The following is a 22,080-nucleotide window of genomic DNA, read 5'->3' as shown; positions in this document are numbered from 1 at the left end:
TTACCCTAGTTTTCAGTATAAAGCAATGTTTCTCAGTGAGTGTGTCCTGTCCTTCCTTAACAGAGCTCCGTACAGAGTGATTTCAACACAGTCTGGACCTCTGCTTTTAAACAGGGCAGACTCTTAATGGCTCACTCAGCAAATCAGTTGCTACTAGTAAACAGGAAACAGTCCCTTAATGGGGGCACTTAACTAAACAAAATGGCCGTTTTAAACACGCCCCTTTAATCAAGTCAGCTGGTTCCTCACTTTTAAGATTCACTAATAAACTTAAAATGGCTTACCCTAGTTTTCAGTATAAAGCAATGTTTCTCAGTGAGTGTGTCCTGTCCTTCCTTAACAGAGCTCAGTACAGAGTGATTTCAACACAGTCTGGACCTCTGCTTTTAAACAGGGCAGGCTCTTAATGGCTCACTCAGCAAATCAGTTGCTACTAGTAAACAGGAAACAGTCCCTTAATGGGGGCACTTAACTAAACAAAATGGCCGTTTTAAACACGCCCATTTAATCAAGTCAGCTGGTTCCTCACTTTTAAGATTCACTAATAAACTTAAAATGGCTTACCCTAGTTTTCAGTATAAAGCAATGTTTCTCAGTGAGTGTGTCCTGTCCTTCCTTAACAGAGCTCAGTACAGAGTTTTATAGAATATCAGGCCTATAAATTACCTTATTATAGCCAACTTGCACATCTATGGATTGGGCCAAATCTACTCTTTCCAATGCCAGAGTTCAATTTGGATTTAGTATCACCAGGCGTCCAGGAAGAACCGAGAATGAAATCTACTGTATGTACAGTTCCATTCTTATAATATATGGCTCCGCCATTTTGGATCGGATGGCAACAGGGATTGTTGCTAAACGTTCACAGAAGGTAGACACACTAACTGCGCTCCAATCTATGCCAATAACGTTCAGTCCTGTGATGGAGAATCCAGGGAAATAAGAGAAATAAAAAAAAATCATACATAAGTAATTTCCTTGCAGGAAGCTGGAATCGGCTGGGAACGGTAGTTTTAGCTAATTCAAAATGGCGGATATTCGCTAAATTATAAACTCATTCCATAAACTAAAATCTCACTAATAACTAGAGGTGGGCATAGATAATTTTTTTTAATCTAGATTAATCTATCTGCAATCCTGGATTTAATCTAGATTAATCTAGATTAAAATGGCTAAAAAAAAAAAAAAACCTGCCGACGGCATTCAAAATATGTGTGTTCTACCCAAATAATGACCAGAAGTAAGTCCTTACTTTTTCTTTCCTCCTTATGTTTCTCAGGCCAGGTGGCCCATTACACCATGAGCCCATCTCCCGTTTCCAAAATGCATTACAGACTGTTTGAAAAAGCTGTTTTGCTATGATAATTGGTAATGAAATATCAAAATAATGTTCAATAAGATGTACTTGTGTTTAATAAGTTGTTTTATTCAGAAGTTAACACAAATAAATAATATTACCAGTACAGTACAGTATCTAGCACACTCTCAGGAGCAAAACAGAAAGAATCATTTCAAACTTGAACTATGTGACATGGCTATTTTTTTTTTCTTCTAAATATAGATTAATGCGTTAATTATATTATCGCGCGATACTAGTATAGCGTTAACGCAGCACGTTAACGCCGTTAACGGCCCAGCTCTACTAATAACACTTTGGTAAACAAACGTATTGTTGAAAATATATACTGACTGCTGTTTTGACATGATTATGGTCTTTACTCTTGAATACATTTGAAGGGGAAAATGGCAACATTGTGTCATACAGTCTAGAGATTGATTTTTGACATTATGTCATTTTGGGACCGGTACCGGACCCGTCTGGCTTAAGAGGTTAAACTATAAAACCCAGCTACGTACCATTATAAACCTCTTACATGGAAATTAAAGCTGAATAAAATCACCAAATCTCTCCTTCCTCTGACACTCTTCTCCATCCAGAGAGCTGTCCTGTCAGGCCTGGGAAGAAACCAAGAGGCTTGGATGGAAGAAAAGGTCTCTGCTGTGACCAGTGTGGAAAAAGCTTCAGTTCAAAGATGTCTCTCGATAACCACCAACGCATTCACACAGGAGAAAAGCCCTACTCCTGTGACCAATGTGGGAAGAGCTTTAGTCAACCGGGTAGTCTGAAATCACACCAGAGAATTCACACAGGAGAAAAGCCCCACTCCTGTGACCAGTGTGGAGAGAGCTTTAGTCTTCAACATCATCTGAGATCACACCAGAGAATTCACACAGGAGAAAAGCCCTACTCCTGTGACCAGTGTGGGAAGAGCTTTAGTCTTCAACAGCATCTGAAATCACACCAGATAATTCACACAGGAGAGAAGCCCTACTCCTGTGACCAGTGTGAGAAGAGCTTTACTCTGCAACAGAATCTGAAAAGACACCAGAGAATTCACACAGGATGGAAGCCCTACTTTTGTGACCAGTGTGAGAAGAGCTTTAGTCGACTGTCTAGTCTGAAAACACACCAGATAATTCACACAGGATGGAAGCCCTACTTTTGTGACCAGTGTGAGAAGAGCTTTAGTCGACTGTCTCATCTGAAAACACACCAGATAATTCACACAGGAGAGAAGCCCTACTCATGTGACCAGTGTGAGAAGAGCTTTAGTCAACTGGGTAATCTGAAATCGCACCAGATAATTCACACAGGAGAGAAGCCCTACTCATGTGACCAGTGTGAGAAGAGCTTTAATCATCTGAGTACTCTGAAAAAACACCAGAGAATTCACACATGATGGAAGCCCTACTTTTGTGACCAGTGTGAGAAGAGCTTTAGTCGACTGTCTAGTCTGAAAACACACCAGATAATTCACACAGGATGGAAGCCCTACTTTTGTGACCAGTGTGAGAAGAGCTTTAGTCGACTGTCTCATCTGAAAACACACCAGATAATTCACACAGGAGAGAAGCCACATCATTGTGGGTTGTGTGATAAGAGATTCAGCATATTTAAAAAAAACATGAGAATTCACTTGGGAGAGAAGATTAGAGCCATATGAAATCCGCGATCACGGAATCGCGGACGGAATCGCGGAATTGAGCAATAAAAATGGAATCAACTGTAAAAAAAAAAAAAAATATATAATTTTTTTTGTTGTTGTGGGACTTGTACAGCACTTTGTTAAACTTTGTCAGTGCTGTAAAGTTTAAACCTTTTTAAATCTTAGACAAACAAAACACTTTGCTTTCATGAAATATTGTAAGCCATCATTTGAGGCTTTATAAAAGCAGCACAATGAACACAAATCTGTCAGTGCCGAGTCCGACCTCATCTTAAATAACAAACAGCATTGCTTGTTGTAGTTAACAAAGAGAGGCAGAGTTGATTTTGCAAAAAAATATATATATCATTTATATTTTTTAATAATCAAATTTTATTTTCATGTTCGAATCCCATGCCCATCGAACGAAGCTTCGTAGTATTTAAGACAGCCCTATTAAATGGACTGTTGTATCTTATTAAATTGTGGACATTTATTCATTCCCACTTATTAGACACTATTTCTGATGGTAAAATGAGCGTACAAAGCAAAATACAGAATTCTGAAATATTAAAACGGAAAAAACTGAATTTGGGAAAAAATAAAATGGAATTTGGAAAAAAATAAAACGGATTTCATATGGCTCTAGAGAAGATTCAGGGAAATGTCAAACCTGTCAAAATCACCTGCACGTTCTTAGAGGAGAGAACCCCTACAGCTGTAGCCAGTGTTAGAAGAGTTCCAATCATAATTAGGGCTGTCACTAACGACTTTTGTTATCGATTAATCAGTTGATTATTTTATCGATTAGTTGATTCATCATTAACCATTAATTTACCAGAAATCTATTTGAATTGAATATTTCAAAATGTTTAATGAGTATCCTCGTCCTTTTTAGCTTTAAAAATTAAAAGAACTGCCAGCCAGAGAGATTATTACCGGCCATAAATAGCTTTTTAGTATATTTCCATGAATTATTATATGTATTGTGTGCTATGGTAGTGCTTGTGCCAGCATAGGAGATACGATTAAAATGTATTTTTTATAAATAGGCTATATACATATTTAAATCAATATCCTCCTTTTGAATAAAATAGGCGCTCAGGAATCAGGATTGTTGAAGCTAATTAACCTAATCCATGTGAAAAAGAGTAGCATATAGTAAATGTATGCACACACATGAGAGGGAGAATAGCTTATAGCAGGCTTAATGATGTTACAATATTTTTGCTAATGAAGTGAAATATCTATTATCATCAACTATCAGGGTGACAGTATTGTCACAAGTAAAGATGAAATTACATACCTGGGTTCCATCCTAGAGGCAAATCCTTCCTGTGACAAAAAGTCAACCAACGAACTAGATTCTTGTACCGGATCTCCTCTCTGGTAAACAAGAATACCCTGAAGACTCTGGCAGGAGCACTCATTCAAGGGTACTATGACTATGCTTGCACCTCATGGTACCAAAGCACCTCAAAGGCACTAAAAACAAGATTACAAACATCACAAAACAAACTGGTCAGACTACTACTTGACCTTACTCCTAAAACCCACCTCACCGCTGCCCACTTTGACAACCTAGGATGGTTTAGAGTAGACGACAGAGTACAGCAATGGGCCTGGTCTACAAGATACACTACACCACTAAGGTACCCATGTACATGTCGAAATACTTCCCAAAGGTCAGTGAATACCACGACCACAACACCAGAGGGAGTTCCGCAAATCATGTTCAACACAGATTCGGCTCAAACAAGGGTCTAAACACGTTTCGCAATTATGCCACATCAATGTGGAACGCCCTACCCACAGCCGTAAAATAATGTGAATCCCTACCCACCTTCAAAACCGCTCTCAAAGAGCACCTACGGGAGGCTGCAATTAGAAACTGGCCCCTGTAAATGTCCAAAGCTGCCAAGCTGCTTCTAAACTGTAAAGGCTCAGCAGCCCCTCCCTTCCAGCTGGAGCGAAACACGGAAGTTATGTGACTGTCGAGTCCTGGCTCTCGGCAGAATCACCATTAGTGGTCGAAGAGAAGTTAATTCTATTTTGAACGTGATTCACTGCATTAGTTAGATTACACATTGCGCATGTTATGACTTTGAACGTCTGCCATTCCCACCGCAAAAGGCACATACAATTAACAATACGACGCGTGGATCATGAATATGCAAATCGACGAAATTTACTTGGCGACTGGGTCGACGAATCGTGACAGCCCTACTCATAATGAATGTGTGGCCGAGTGTTAAAAACGCTTCAGTACGTCATTACAGCTATCAGTCCATCAGCAATCATAAGAATAATATTTGAGCTTTTGACCTAGAAGCCTCTGAGAGAGAAGCAGTAGCATAGACACGGTTTTCATTGACGACAACCGTTGTGTTTCTGTCGCTCTGAGGAGTGAGACAGACGGTGTGGATGTTCCTGGGACAATATGTCATTGGTATAAGAGTGAACACACATTGGGTCTCATTCCCGAACATTTTTCAAAGATATATTCTGGAAGACTTATCTTGGAACCACTGAGACATAATCTATGACAAGTACACTCTGAGTCCTGAACGTGCTGGAGATATGTCTTAAGTGGCTGAAACGGTCGTAGAAATTATATGATCTGATATCTGCTTGGAGAATGGCATTCTGTCGTAAACTCCAAAGCGCGTTCCCGTTCAGCTCGTTTGCATACAAACCACGCCCCCGACAGTCCTTATAAAGCAGTCAATGGGCAGTGTGCAAACCCTCGCTGAAATGTCAAAGCGCCGTTCTGACACGGTAGGAAGAGGCGCACCTGCCTCTAAGCAACGACGTACGAATTTCACCAATGCTGAAATGGAGGTGGGGATCCCTTGTAAACAAGACAAACGTATTCCTCTGGTCTGCATCCCCTTAAAAATTGTGTGTATTGAGCTGTACTGTATTGTAAATTCTGCAATCTGTTAATAAAGTTTCCATTCATTAATTCAGGTACTGATATCGGGAGTGGAGAATTATAAGGGGGTTCTTTTCAGCAGCGTCAACTCCGGTTACAGGGGCACCCACAATAAACATCCCTGACACCCTTTGAGTATTACTGAGTGATGTGTTTAGTTATTGGTATACATTGTAAGTTTTAAATTAGTCAATCAATCATGAGATTTGATCGTGGGCTGAGAGCATATTTAAGTGTGCTTCTCAGCACTCTTGGATCTGCTCTCAAATAAGATCTCAGGAAAATTTGAGGACTCCCACTCCCAGCCCTAATATGTCTTAAATAGGCCGAAATCTGGCTAAGACGAAATATTTTGTCGTAACTACGTTCGAGAATGAGACCTATTTTTCTAGTGTTTTAAATACTGGGATCATAGGAACTTTCTGACCTCAGTATGGGGTGACCATCCAAAAGCCAAGCTAGTTAACAAACATGTGGTGTGTACACACTGGAGGGGAAACTGCTTCTGGTGTTGACTTCTATATTTGTATGTGGACACTAGTGATGTATTGAACTAATGTCACACATATTGTCAACATTCCTAGTAGGACATGGTTTTTACTTTCACAAGAAGTGTTTATTTTAGAGTAATGTTCCATGTATTGTCTTCATTTGTATTCTATTAAAGACAGTCACTTTAAGTAGCCTATTAGACCTTAGTTGTCTGTTTTAACTTTTACTGGATTGTGTATTGCATGGAATGTTGTTGTTGCCGTGCTGTCATTGAGATGTTTTGTTTTTGTTTGTTGTTTTTGTTACTCGTGAAGCTACAAATATGAATTTCCCCACGTGGGATCAATAAAGTTGTCTGAATCTGAATGGATGTTTATTTATATGAATTTATCATCTTTAGTGGTGTTTCTACCATCTAACTGCTTGTTACTAACTATTGTCGTTATTGTGTATATTGATGTTATGTCGTAGTAAGAAGAAGTAATGGACACTTTAGTACCAGCGTCTGTCTTTATTCACGTTCATACTAAGAGCTAACTTGCTCAGTCCTTCACTACAACTGGTGTGTCACGCTGGGGCACATCCACCCCGGTGTAACCCATTCAATCAATTCAAATCTAAAAACAAATAGTTTACTTTCTGATGATGGAACATCCATTCACATTTACTAGTCATTGGGTTCGTTGGATAGTAAAACCTTTTCATGACAGAACTTGTACAATATTCTAAATAAAATCTTGAATTAAAAAGTTAATTGATCCCAACTCTGAAACATTCTCATTAGAATGTATGATTATCTAATTGGATCAATTGTAAGCATCGAGATAAGTGGGAAGGTGTGAATTGATGTCTTAGAAGTAACTAACTCCGAAGTATGAAAATGAAATATTACATTTTAACCTACTTTGTATGAAAGGCTTCATCTTCTCAATGCAAAATTTTTAGAAAATGTTCTGCTGTTGACTAGAACGTTTAGAAACGCCTTCAAACAATATCTGAAATGATAAAGAAATAAAATATTGTACTACTATCCATCTTGCTAATGTGTCTATACTACTATGCACTCAGAGTGTAACACTCAAGCTTGATATTATTTGATGAACAATGCCACTGACCCTTAGCTGCCACAGATGTACCTCCTGGTGACATGCTGTTCACAATCTGTAAGTCGCCTCAGCCTCAGCTAAATGACTGAACTGCAAAATGTGAGAATTCAAAACTTCATTGTCGTTGTTTATTTATCTTGATGAGTCGCTGAGAAAGAAATCAAATTACTTTTTTCTCCTTTTTTATTTTTTATAAACAATCCCTTACAAGGTCAAACATGTACATTCAGTTGAAAAGATTGCTCCAGGTAAAAAGTTGAGACCAAAAATACATGAAGCAAAAGTACAATCCAGTAGAAAAGTAGAATCTAAAATCAGGGGGGAATTAGGAAAATAGTGTTAAAACGGTTCAACCTTGAATTCTGGTTAGAAGTGTCATCTTAGAAATTACATTAAATAGACAGGACAGTTTGGTCCATAGTTATTTAGGTCACATCTACCTCCACCTTCATGTAATGGAGTTACATGAGCTATATATATATATATATATATTTATAAAATGACTTCATGAACCTTTACTCTGAAACTAGAGATATGGGGCATTAAGAGAGTTTATGGTGTATCTATATACATTGATGATAAAGAGCGGTTTCTGAGACATTTTCACAAGTAAAAGCTGGGACCAATTTTTGCAGGATGTCCAGATTGTTTTTTATTATATTGTTTTGTCAATCTGAAGAAGCAATTAAAAAAACTTTAAAAATGTAGTCTGATAATCATGCCAGAGTGGTCTGGGACCCCGATGCCAAGCCTAAAGGCCTTCCAGGGGGACACTTAAACATACGCAGTATCACCCCTAAAAGTGAACAGATTAAACAACTACTCTTAGAATCAAACCTGGCTTCATGATAACGTTAGGTTATGACTATAACCAAGTTCTGTTAGTATAGCGACGCTCGGCATCGCTCTCTGCACTATCTCGCATACGTGCACGCGCACTGAATAAAGACCACAATGTACCTTTAATCCCAATATTTGTCTGACCACACCCCTATCAGCTTACCCATATAAGCAGGGGTGGGGCCACCCACTCTCCTCCTTCCCAAGCTTTCGCCACAAGGCGAGGTCAAAGGCTGCAGCGGCGTCGGATGCCGAGCGTCGCTATACTAACAGAACTTGGTTATAGTCATAACCTAACGTTCTGTATCGTATCGCTCTCGCTCGGCATCGCTCTCTGCACAAGGGAGGCCGAGCGAGAGCCAACGGCCGACAAATACACCCCGCTGACAGCCCCCCACAAACCATCAGAACAGGGAGGGCCGAGCCCCCCCGACCCACCCTAATGGCGGGCACCCCCCCTATTAGGGGCTTCACGGGAGGGCGACGGACCCGACCGTGCGAAGAGGCACTCAAGCAACTCAACGCACAGGGTGAGCAGACCGTGGCTTGACCCCACGACTACACACACGCACAACCCGCATGCCACCCGGGAACGAACGGAGGAACAACCTCGTTACTGCCCCCAGAATCACAGGGTCAAGGGCAAACCCAACCCCGTGGCAAGGCCGTAGCAGCGGAGCACGAAGGAAGACCCAGACCCACCAAAAGGACTGGACTCCCTAGAATGGGGGCCCGGAGAAGTCCATGATGCCAGCATCAAGACCCCACCAGGTGGGCACGTAGTGCCCCGCCCCCCACATCGCCAGCGTATTCGGACAAAGGCCCCTCAGTTACTGCACCTGGTATTCCCAGGCGGAATCCCATCCAAGTACTAACCAGGCCAGAACCTGCTTAGCTTCCGAGATCGGACGAGATCGGGCGTGTTCAGGTTGTATGGCCGTAAGCCGAGCGGGCCCCGTCCCCCCAATAGTACACCGCCTGGCACACTGACCCTGCAGAACAGGCAGTCAGCATGGCCGTAAGCACACAAAAAAGGTTAACCAACGGAAGCAGGCAGCGCACCGGGGAAAAACCAGGCAACAGGCTGTTAACCCTAGCCTGGAGACTGCGGACGAGACAGGCGCCAGAGGGGACAGCTGAACACAGCCGCCCCGGCGGAAGGAGCGTAAGCTGGCGGTGTTGCATGACCAAGCCTCCATTTAAAAACCCCCACCCAGAGGGGTCGAGGCAGAGAAGGCTGACACGATTGGCAGACGTCATGAACGTGCAGGGGCACCCTCAACCGGTGAACCCGGGAGTTGACACTGCTCCAACACACCAGGGAATCAACCACCTCGGTGTTACCCAATGCGGTGGTTGTTCCTATAACCCCTCAAGAAAAAACTCCAAAACACACCTGCGGGCATACACCGGCTATACCGCAGTACAAGCGTTTCAGTTTTCAAAAAAGGGTTAACCCAGGCCTACGGGTCGCAAACATCACTCCGGACCGGGCCTGGCGGTACGGGAAGCACAGGGTCACCAGAGGAGGTCAAAAAACCACCCCCACAGGCCCCTCTTCGCCATGCGTGAGAGAGGAGCAAAAAATATAATGGAGAACCAGCCCCTAAGCACACCGTACTTGGTATTCCCAGGCGGTCTCCCAACCAAGTACTAACCAGGACCAACCTGTGTAGCGGCCGAGATCCGACAAGATCGAGCGTGTACAGAATGGCATGGCTGTAAGCCATTACGACAGTGCTGAGTAAAAACATACCCAACCAGGGTCTCCATAGCGCTTAACCCTGTGACACCCAGACCGACCTGGCATTTTTCCCCCTGAAAAAAGCCCAAGTCCCTCAGGGTACCAGAACAGCAGATCTGCATCCCCGGCGGACAACGGGTTCAACTGATCTGGCCCAGCGTGACCAGAACCAGTCCCGTGCCCTAACCACGCCGACATGCCTACTCCAGGAGAAGGGCAGATATGCGTGTTGATCTTAACATGAAAAGAAGGCGCCACCCAGACGTTCGGGCGAACCGCGCCTGGTGGCCCACCCCAAGGGCGTGAGACCCCTCTACATATGTTCAGATCCATTCCGTCATCATCCCCCAGACATGAACGAGAATCCGTCCACAACCCACCCAGGTCATGGGATGTGGTCGTCGGAAAAGGGAAAAAAACATCTCAGTTGCTTTATAAAAACGCTGTTTCAACCACAAGCAACCAAGGCGTGCCAGTCAATCGCCTGTTTACAGCGAGCTAGCACTATACGTGCGTCGGGACACACCCCCATCAATGAACAGGCTATTTAGACCTGTCATTGAATCCCCAAGGCGCCCAGGGGAACGACAAGAGGGGTGTGACACTCCCTAACTCCAACACTTCTGGAATAGAAAGAAGGAAGCATCAACAGTATGTATCCCAGTCTACACAGCCGGGGTAAAAAATGTTCACATTTTTACATCCCACCACCCTCCCATAGGAAAGAGACGGGGATCCCCAGAGAGACTTCCCACGCGAGCTGTACAGATTGAAAAGAATATATTGCACCTTGAGCCATGTAAAAAACTGGTTTTAGGGCCTCCGGGGAAGAGGCACTGAACCCATACACACTCAATAAACGAATTGAATCGAATATACATACAATAGAAAAGGACCCTTCTAGAGGGTCCACTCACTTTGACAATCTGAGGAGGAAGGCTCTGTACTCTGATGGAGGCTTCCTCACATGGAAGAAGGAGTCCGAACTCACAGAAGGCCTGAATAGGCGCTTGGTGAGGAGGAGCCCTGACCACCCCCCCTGAAAACAGATCCATCACATGGACCTGAACAGCACACGGAAGTCCTACCAACAGAGACGCGCACAGTGACGTACTCTATGGCGGGGGAATTCCTGCGGTGCACACGCCCAATATACCAGGCCGTGGGACCTGGCTCAGGGCAGGGTCGACGAAAACATCCCCTGTCAAGGATGACGTCGTGGTCAAGAGTGTAAAACATGTTAAAATCAAAGCACGTTCAACAGAATAGCATCAAGCTAACGGCCGCTCCAACCGTTCGGGTGCTACTGCTTCTGCTCGCGACACGCCGAGCTAACGACGCACGCGATCAGAAGCGAGCCAAGCTAACGTTACCTAGCGACCACGACATGCTAGCCCCGCAGCTAACAGCTGACTGGCTAATAGTAGGCCCTACTAACGCAGCAGTTAACAGCTGACTGGCTAACCGTAAGCTATGAACATGTAAACAATGACATAACACTCACCCAGACAGGCCGCCGTTCTGAACCTCTCCTCACTTTTTAAGAGAAAAGAGAAAACAAGATGTCAACACCGCTTCACAACGGTGACTTTACCACATCCGACGGAATCAGCACAGTACCAACTGGCCTGTGTAGCTGACTTTGAACATGAATCTGCCGCTATCGCACATTACATGCACATATCCCCTCGTGAAGGAATACTCTCATTTGGATATGAAAGATGGGGCCTTAACACGGTGACAGAGAGAATCCACTCGTCCAGAACACACAGGGATCACCAGTGTCAATGGTCGCGGCCCACTAGTTAAAACTATAATGGTCTTCAGACCAAGGCCTTCTGTCGCCTAGGTGGCTAAACAAAGGACCCTAGCCTGGGGCCGGTTTCCATAAACTTTGTCAAGTAGCCCCCATAGCACTAACAGACAAGTGGAGCCCGCCAGCAAACACTACTCACCCAACCTGGAACGCACCGCTTCTCACAACAGCGGCATGTCCGACAGTTCAGCTGTGGCCTGACAGGTTTCACCCCAACAAACACAGCAAGGAACTGCAGTTGAGAAGCATGCAGCGGCGTGCTCCCAATACGAAAACCGGTGGAGGGTTTTTAGAATGATCATCATCTTCCAGACACTCCAGTACGAAGACAATATCGCCGTATTTTCTCGAAAATAGTGAGAGAGAAAATAAAGATATGATGTCAACGTATCCTTGTTTCCCAAAGCTGCTCCTAAACCTTTCTTCCATCATGGTGTCAAGTGTGGGGATCTACCGAGGCACTTCTTCCTTGTGGTGAAAGCGAGAAGGAGGAGAGTGGGTGGCCCCACCCCTGCTTATATGGGTAAGCTGATAGGGGTGTGGTCAGACAAATATTGGGATTAAAGGTACATTGTGGTCTTTATTCAGTGCGCGTGCACGTATGCGAGATAGTGCAGAGAGCGATGCCGAGCGAGAGCGATACGATACAGAACTCCCCAGCTGCTGCTCTGACTACCTGGCTATAATATATTTAGAGCGACCTGAAGGGAGATGGGGAGGTGTGATGTTTTATGTTAAAGATAACATCCACTGTACCCAGATCCACTTTTCAGATAAGGAATGTGTCTCCTCAAATGTCCTTTACCCTCATAGGGCTGTACCGACCACCAGACTCCAAAGCTATAGTTTCTGACCAGCTGAACACCATACTTAGAGAGTGCAACTTTGACAAAGAAGTACTTTTGATGGGAGATTTCAACATAAACTGTGAGGATAAACGTGGTAGAAAAGCCCTCAAACATTTTACAATGAAATTAGATTTTGTTCAGATGATTAAAGGGCCAACTAGGATAAGACCCAAATCAACCTAGTGTTTAGTAACAAGCCAGAGAGGATTACTAAATCATTATGTAGCAGGGTGGATTATCCCTGCTTCGTGGGAACTGTGGTACACGGTCAATAGGTAGCGAGACACAGTAGAACTCTGGCTAGCTGCACCTCCGGCTTTGGGGTCAGGAGCGTCAACTGGAGGCTGGCAGTGGGGTGTGTGAGGCCCAGGATTTACAAACCTGGTCTGGTACTCTGGTCTTCCTCCCTCTCTCTTGGGCAGTCAGCAGTACTCCCCAACACGCCCTCACTCTCCCCGATTGTCCCCTAGCACCCCCCCACACCTAATGACCGAATGGTAAATAAATAACTTGGTTCCCCCCGCAAGCAGTACCCTCCCTCTGTAACCCTGGTACACCAGCGAGCTGAGGGAGATGAAGGTGGCTGGCCGTGTCCTTGAGCGACGCCTCACTGCGTCGGGACTCACCGTGCACAGAGAGGTCTACAGAGAGCACCAAAAGGCCTACTCCAAAGCCCTGAAGGACGCTCGGTCACGGTTCTACTCCAACATCATCAACAATAGCCCCGGCAATTCCAAACAGCTTTTTTCCACCATACACCACCTCCTCAAACCCCAAACCCAGGCACACAGAGAGACCACTGAGAAGCGATGTAATGACTTTGTCATTTTTCACATCCAAGGTTGAGGGCATCCGCTCTCTCCTCCCCGGCTCCTCTTCCTCACCTGCTCCACCTGCTGTCTTACAGCCTGAAGTCTCCCAGCTCCTCCGCTGTTTCAGCGACACCACGCAGCGGGAGGTCGAGGCCATCATCGGGAGGATGAAGTCATCCACGTGTGCTCTGGATCCCCTCCCCACAGCCCTGGTGAAAGCCAACATCCGCACTATTGGCCCCCTCATGACCAGCACCATCAACCTCTGCTTGCAGGCTGGCCACGTTCCGCCTGCCCTCAAAACTGCCATCATCACCCCCCTCCTGAAGAAACCCACCCTGGACCCAGAGGCCCTCGTCAACTACCGGCCCATCTCCAACCTCCCGTTCCTTTACAAGGTGCTGGAGAAGGTAGTTGCGAAGCAGCTCCTAGCACACCTCGGAGACAACAACATCTTCGAGAAGTTCCAGTCTGGTTTCCGCTCCGCGCACAGTACAGAGACAGCCCTGGTCAGGGTAACCAACGATCTACTGATGGCGGCGGATGCGGGAACCCCATCCATTCTGGTCCTTCTCGACCTATCGGCAGCCTTCGACACGGTGGATCATCCCATTCTACTGGACTGTCTCCACTCCAATGTCGGACTCCGCGACCTAGCCCTTGGCTTATTCCAGTCCCTCTTGGCTGGTCGGACTGAGTGTGTCTCCCTCGGGGGCGCAACATCCTCCAACCACCCTGTCACCTGCGGTGTCCCCCAGGGATCCGTCCTCGGCCCCCTGCTGTTCACCCTGTACATGCTCCCCCTCGGCCGCATCATCGGCCGGCACGGTGTGTCTTTCCACTGCTACGCTGACGACACCCAGTTATATATCCGGATCACACCATCATCACCTTCATCACCCCCCACACTGACCACTTGCCTGGAGGAGACTAAGGCGTGGATGAACCACAGGTTTCTCCAGGTCAACAGCTCCAAAACACAAGCCATGCTGATCGGTACCCCACACCAGGTCCGGTCAACCACCATCACCACCATCTCCTTCTCCGGTCAGGACATTCCCCTTTCCACCCTTGTCACCAACTTGGGCGTGAAAATGGACCCCCACCTCACATATGATACACACATCAAACACCTCTGCAAGACCTCTTTCTTTCACCTCCGTAACATCACCAAACTCCGCCCCTCACTCACCCTGGCAGACTCGGAGAAACTCGTCCACGCTTTTGTTTCCTCCAGGCTGGACTATTGCAATGCACTCCTCATCGGGATTCCTAGCAAAAGCATTAAAAAACTGCAAACCATTCAGAATGTCGCTGCTAGGATCCTGATGAGGGTGCGCAAATATGATCACATCACCCCCACCCTCAGATCCCTTCACTGGCTCCCCGTGGAACACAGAATTGAGTTCAAGGTGTCCCTCCTCACTCACCAGTGCGTACACGGTGGTGCCCCTGCCTATCTCAAGGAACTCCTCACCCCCCAGTCCTCCTCACGTTCCCTCCGCTCCGGCACAGCCTACCTCCTCAAAGCCCCCAGGACTAAGCTGCACTCCATGGGTGATCGCGCCTTCTGCTCCGCCGCACCCAGACTGTGGAATGCTCTCCCCATCCACCTGAGAGCACCACAATCCGTAGAGGTTTTTAAAAGGGGCCTAAAAACATTTCTTTTTAACAAGGCTTTTGCCTGAATTTTCTTTTACTTTTATTTTTTTTACTTCTATTCATTTTACTATTATTTTTATTTTATTTTACTCTTAGGTTCTTCCATTTTACTGGTTGTTAGTCTTTTTAATTGTTTTTATTAATTTTAAATTGTTTTATTCATTTAACTTTTGTATTTGTCTCCTGTAAGCGCTCTGAGATTCTCGCGAATGTGGAGCGCGGTACAAATCGAATCCATTATTATTATTATTATTAACACCAGAAACCTTACAATGGGAAAAGGGAAGGTTGACCAGGAAGGGGTTAATAACAGATATATTACCCACATCAAGGATTAGAATCAGACTCAAGAAAAGACACACACACAGTGCTCCCGTTCCATATGAGTGTTATTGTAACGTGGCCTAGTTACAACAATGCTACGTCTGGTGATTATTGCACCATGGGTATCAACACACAATGATTACACTGGCATAAATCAATTATATAATTACACCTAGGCACCAAGTGCTCTCACGGTACCCGGACTAAGTGCTGCCCACGTCTGGGCCGGACACAGTATCAACCTTCCCTAAGGGATTACATATACTGCTCCAGGTCGGTAATATGGGGAAAGAAGGGGGAACATAAGGGAGGAAAGAGAATTGTTCACCGAATGGGAAATATTAGGAAACACATATTTTATCACGCTCAAAGAAAAGGAACGAAAACAAAAGAGTGAGCCCACAAAATACCAGTAAAGTCCTATCTTAATGCCGGCATATATTGTTCGGGGTACCCCTATGGAATGGTAGTAGCAACGTTACTTTCGCCCGCAGGCTGCACCACACTGTGTACTGTATAATAAATCGGGAGCATCAATGCTCATTTGTACTCATCCGAAATGGCCGCCTCGCCACTCCACTGTTGTCCGGGAGGCAAGATGGCGTCGAACGCTCTCGGCGAGGATGTTAGCAGGCGGAGCTGGGCAGAGAGGCAGCGCCGGCTGAGAGCGTGTGCTGAGCGATGACGACCCCTGCTGGATGGGAGGAACTCCCGTAAGCTGCAGGCAGCCTGGTGCAGGTCTGATTGAAGTCGGCCGGAGCAGGCTGAATGCAGGCAGCCGGGTGCAGGTCTGGTCGAAGTCAGCCGGAGCAGACTGGTTGTTGGCCCACGCTCGTCCTGGTGCGCGCACTCTATACCGCACACAGTAACTACTATAACTCGATGGTTAAGGACTTGGATACTCGGTTACCCGCACGTTACTTATACCGCACACAGTAACTATTATAACCCGATTGCTAGTGCTTGACTCTGCACCAATTGTTCATATACTATCGCTGGTACTGCTAGGATATCGTGTCCACTAGCCAGTACTTGTTATCACCCGTTGCTATCTCACGGGGCCCTCTGGCATAACTTCAGCAACAGCTCGTTGTCCAAGTTCACTGCCGAAGAGAGCGTCTTCCGTTTCTCTCCTCCATATATCACCTCCCAACTCTCTCCGCCACTCTCTGCCTGCTACCGCCCCCTGCTGGTCCCGCCTGCCAGTCACAAGGGAACAGCATTGTAGAATATGATCCAGTACTGTCGTTTATAATCCATATTCCAGTGCTCTTCGGAAGGGGACGCTTGTGTCATTGTTCGTGTGAATATTAATGATGTCTTTGTGTACAAAGGGAATATAAAACACCAGTCAGCAGTCCTGAATAATATACAATATTTTCAGACTGCTACATTTCCCCCCACTTTGAACTTGCTAAGTCCTTTGCAAGTTAACAACAACCAACGCATGCATGAAAACGGTCCTGAGACCAACAGTTTCACACATCGATCGACACTCGTACCTTATGCTAACAGTTTCACACACTCCTTCATGAGCTGGACACACTGTTCAACAAACACACTCTTGAGCACGTAGTCCTGGCGATACCGAATGGGTAGCCGACCTCTGGTGCTCCTCGGGTCCCGGATCGGTCCGACTCCCCCCCCTGTGACGGCCCGGCCCGCGCTTCGGGCCGCCGGCGGGCACGAACGCCTTCCGCTGGGATCGCTAGAACGTCCCTTGCTGTGTCCACTACCTCCGGTCCTGGTCTCCTTGGAATGGGCGCCCGGGCACCAGCGCGTCTGTCGGGCCGGCCGCCTTGGCGGCGTATCATCCGGCACGTCACCACACTTCTCTCTCCGGCCCCTCGTCTGGCAGTCGCCAGGTCGGGCGACCCGCCGGCTGTTGTGTGGGTGGCGCCCTGTACTGGTGGGAGAGGAACCTCACCGCCCAGCGCTTCCTTCGGGCGCGGTTCTCCCATCGCGCGGGGGCACTCGCGGCCGATATGGCCGGGTTGTTGACAGGTGTAGCAGATCAGCCTCCCATCCTCGCTCCGGCGGGGTAGTCTGCGCGGGGTAGAGGGCACGTCTTCCCTCCGTCGGCTTCCGACGAAGCCTCTCTGGGGCGTATCTTGCTCCTGTTGAACCGCCTGGAATAGCTGCTCCATGCGCGCGCCCAACTGCTCCTGGCCGGCGAAGAGCTGCCGGATGGACTCCTGAAGTGCGGCTAGTTCCGTAGGTGGCTCGCATCTCTCCACGGCGACTCTGGTTATGACGGCGTCGACTGCCCTTCGTGGTCCGGGTCGGTACCCTGACGGGCCCGGAGTTTCGGGGTGGGGAGTAGAGTCGGGGCGTGGCTCGCCGGCCGAGCGGGGGCAGTCCCTGCTGATGTGGCCCGGCTGATTGCAGGCATAGCAGATCAGCCTGCCGTCTTCGTCTCGGCGGGGCTCTCGCGTGGCGGCGGTCGCGTCGTCTCGGCGTCGCCGTCTGGTGGCGCCTCTCCGGGGCGTGTCACGTTCCTGTTGGAAGGTCTGGACTAGTTGCTCCTGGCGCGCACCTAGCCGCTCCATTCCTGCCTGGAGCTGCCTAATAGTCTCCTGCAGCGTGTCAACGCTCCGCGGGGTCTCTCGTCCCTTCCCGGCCGCGGCGCAGACCAAGCCCCGGGGGAAACCCTTGTCGGCGGGGAGGATCAGCTCGTCCTCCGTCCAATCGATCGCCGCCTGCAGTACCTAGGGAAACGGCCGCGTCCCGTCCTCCCTCATGTACTTACGCATTTCTCTCCTCAGGGCCTCGTCCCTGAGGCCCACCACAAACCGCTCCTGCAGCAGGGCGTCGGCGACCAGCGTAGGCGCCCGACGTCGTAGGCGACGGATCCTCTCCTGCAGGTCATATGCGAACTGGCGCACGGTCTCGCCGGCGGCCTGTCTTCGGTCAAAGAACTCCCCCAGGCGAATACTGACCGGGACCTTGTCCCCGTAGGTTTCTTCAAGGAGCGAGAACAGGGCTTCAGTGTCGGGGACGGTTCCCTCTGTCAGGAAGCGTACCGTCTGTTTCGCCTCGCCTTTGAGGTGAAGCTGTACGACCTCCGCTTGTTCCTCCTCAGGTATTCTACTGGCACGGAGGTTGGTCCTCATCACCTGGATCCAGTCTTCTACTGGCGGTTCCCCCCTCTCCTTTTCCCCTCCAAATTCGCTGCACTTCCGCTCTCGTTGGACGTACACCACCGGGAGGGGCGCGGGAGGAAGCTGTTGGAGCACGGCCTGTGCCAAGGCAAGCAACTCTTGGCGTCGGGCCTGCTCTAATTGTTCGTGCTGGTGATCCAGGACGCCCGCCTGGTCTTGGAGTTGACCCTTTAGGAACTCCACCTTGGCGGTCAAGGTCTGCACCGTCTCGGCTTCCCTTCCTTCCTCTTTGAGCGGGGACGGCGAGTCATCTCCTTGCTTCACCCGGGACGGCCCGGCTTTGGCCTCCGGCTTCGGGGTGTCGCTGTCTGACATCTTAGGTCTCTTGGTCGTCACTTACGAGGGAGTGGAGTAGGATGTAGATCCTGTTCGTGGCGCCAAATGTAGCAGGGTGGATTATCCCTGCTTCGTGGGAACTGTGGTACACGGTCAATAGGTAGCGAGACACAGTAGAACTCTGGCTAGCTGCACCTCCGGCTTTGGGGTCAGGAGCGTCAACTGGAGGCTGGCAGTGGGGTGTGTGAGGCCCAGGATTTACAAACCTGGTCTGGTACTCTGGTCTTCCTCCCTCTCTCTTGGGCAGTCAGCAGTACTCCGCAACACGCCCTCACTCTCCCCGATTGTCCCCTAGCACCCCCCCACACCTAATGACCGAATGGTAAATAGATAACTTGGTTCCCCCCGCAAGCAGTACCCTCCCTCTGTAACACCAGAAACCTTACAATGGGAAAAGGGAAGGTTGACCAGGAAGGGGTTAATAACAGATATATTACCCACATCAAGGATTAGAATCAGACTCAAGAAAAGACACACACACAGTGCTCCCGTTCCGTATGAGTGTTATTGTAACGTGGCCTAGTTACAACAATGCTACGTCTGGTGATTATTGCACCATGGGTATCAACACACAATGATTACACTGGCATAAATCAATTATATAATTACACCTAGGCATCAAGTGCTCTCACGGTACCCGGACTAAGTGCTGCCCACGTCTGGGCCGGACACAGTATCCACCTTCCCTAAGGGATTACATATACTGCTCCAGGTCGGTAATATGGGGAAGGAAGGGGGAACATAAGGGAGGAAAGAGAATTGTTCACCGAATGGGAAATATTAGGAAACACATATTTTATCACTCAAAGAAAAGGAACAAAAACAAAAGAGTGAGCCCACAAAATACCAGTAATGCCGGCAATTGTTCATATACTATCGCTGGTACTGCTAGGATATCGTGTCCACTAGCCAGTACTTGTTATCACCCGTTGCTATCTCACAGGGCCCTCTGACATAACTTCAGCAACAGGGCTCTCCAGAGCCCCCGTTAGCTGCGACAGCTCGTTGTCCAAGTTCACTGCCGAAGAGAGCGTCTAACATTTCTCTCCTCCATATATCACCTCACAACTCTCTCCGCCACTCTGCCTGCTACCGCCCCCTGCTGGTCCCGCCTGCCAGTCACAAGGGAACAGCATTGTAGAATATGATCCAGTACTGTCGTTTATAATCCATATTCCAGTGCTCTTCGGAAGGGGACGCTTGTGTCATTGTTCGTGTGAATATCAATGATGTCTTTGTGTACAAAGGGAATATAAAACACCAGTCGGCAGTCCTGAATAATATACAATATTTTCAGACTGCTACAATTACATTTAGTCACTGGCCTATCTGACCTTAACGCTTGTATCTAGAAAACTGTCTAAGAATGGATTTAATCTGACTACCACCAAGAAGCAGACCTACCTCAGAATCCCTAAGGCTGACCAAGGTCACGTTGAAGCAGCAATACAGGGAATTGACTGGAGTGACATACTATCAGGTAGGGATGTAGAAACTGACAGTCACCTGTTCCTCTCCACTATCAAATCTACAATGGACAGATTTTAGAAATAAAATCCAAATGTGTCCAAAAGAGCTTAGATAAATGAAAATATAAGAAAGTAAATTAGAGAAAGAGATCATGCCCTAAACATAGCCCTTAAGTCCAACATGGAACACAACAAATGTAGGTTTACAACCCTAAGAAATAAGGTGACCAAATAACTGAGACACAGGCAAAGGCATCTGTTTTTATTGGCATAATCAATGAAGCAAATGGAAACAGTAAGCTGATTTTGGATAATATTGTAATAAAAAGTGGGTTACACCACAAGCAGGAGAAAGTGATGTTTGTCAAAGCCCTTAAATAATCAAATGCACAACCGGGGTACAAAGATACATCTTTATTGGATGGTTGGCTCCAGGAGGTTAAGCCTCCCCTCCTCAACACTAACAGGAACCTGGGGGCCGCTGTCTGTCTGTCTTCATCGCCGGCGGTCCTAACTGATCGCGATCGATCCCTCCCCCCAACATCCAACAGAGTGCTGACACTGTAGCGAGGTGCTCCCACCCCGACATGAGAGTCCCACCGTATTTTTTGTGTTCAGCGTCTCATTTACAGTGGTGGTACTTTGTCTCATTACTGTTGAATAATGTGCACTGTCCCTATTCAAATAAATGCAATAAAAACTCACCTAGGGCACCAAATGTAACAGGGCTGGTGACTCTAAGTAGTTATCTTAAATGGTCAAAAGAAGTGGAAAGAGGTAGAATTGAAAGCCAGGTACTGAATTACTTTTCACACCTGCTAAAGCTCATAAAGAAACTGAAAGAGGTAGACTTGAAAGCCAGGTACTGAATTACTTTTCACACCTGCTAAAGATCATAAAGTAAACTGTAATTCTTGTTCCGGAGGCTCAATGGACTCAGATTGCTGTCTGCTTCTATGACATCATCTTTATCTACAGATCTACATGTGAAGAGACCAGTGGTGACTGACAGGAAGATTATCCTCCTCATCAATAAGTGATAATCACATGTGAAGCTCACAGGGCAAACCGCCGGCCGATGGAGCCAAGTTGAAACCAAGAGTCCGGCTGAGACTACTGGTTGGTCAGAGGTCAGAGGTAGACTAGAAGTTTATTTGAAGTTACTGGCCAGTAAGAGCAAACACAGTTACAGAGTACAACAGTGGCAGTCTGTTCCTGGAGTGCTGCTGAATGAGAATAGTACAGATATTTATACCTAGGGTAGGGTGGCCTTCACATATCTTGTAGTACAAGGGAGTCTGCATATGTCTGGAAAATAAGCTTACGTCTGCAATGTCACCGTAACTTGGTTACTGGCTGTGATGGTTACTGGGTGTGATGGTTACTGGCTGTCATGGTTGCTCTTGTGATGGGTACTGGTTGTCATGGTGACTGGGTGTGATGGTTACTGGGTGTCATGGTTACTGATTACTCCATAAATGAGATGGGACTGATTTAAAAATCTCCTCTGTGTCAGTGAAGCACTGTCTGGGTCTGCTGGCTTGAACA

At 47.2% G+C, this 22,080-nt stretch overlaps 1 long non-coding RNA gene across 1 annotated transcript in view; it reads left to right on the top strand.

The window, feature by feature from the left end:
- LOC311236902 overlaps positions 1 to 6,780 on the top strand; it is a 40,366-nt gene extending 33,586 nt beyond the window's left edge. The window contains exon 2 of the long non-coding RNA XR_014620259.1: positions 1,939 to 6,780. This is a non-coding gene — a long non-coding RNA (uncharacterized lncRNA). The remainder of the gene's footprint in view (positions 1 to 1,938) is intronic.
- The last annotated feature ends 15,300 nt before the right edge of the window (positions 6,781 to 22,080 follow it).

Source organism: Notolepis coatsorum, assembly GCF_963971535.1.
Source record: "Notolepis coatsorum genome assembly, chromosome: 11".
Taxonomy (NCBI): domain Eukaryota; kingdom Metazoa; phylum Chordata; class Actinopteri; order Aulopiformes; family Paralepididae; genus Notolepis; species Notolepis coatsorum.
Note: the sequence above shows the minus strand (reverse complement) of the source record. Positions and strands in the feature narration are given on the sequence as shown.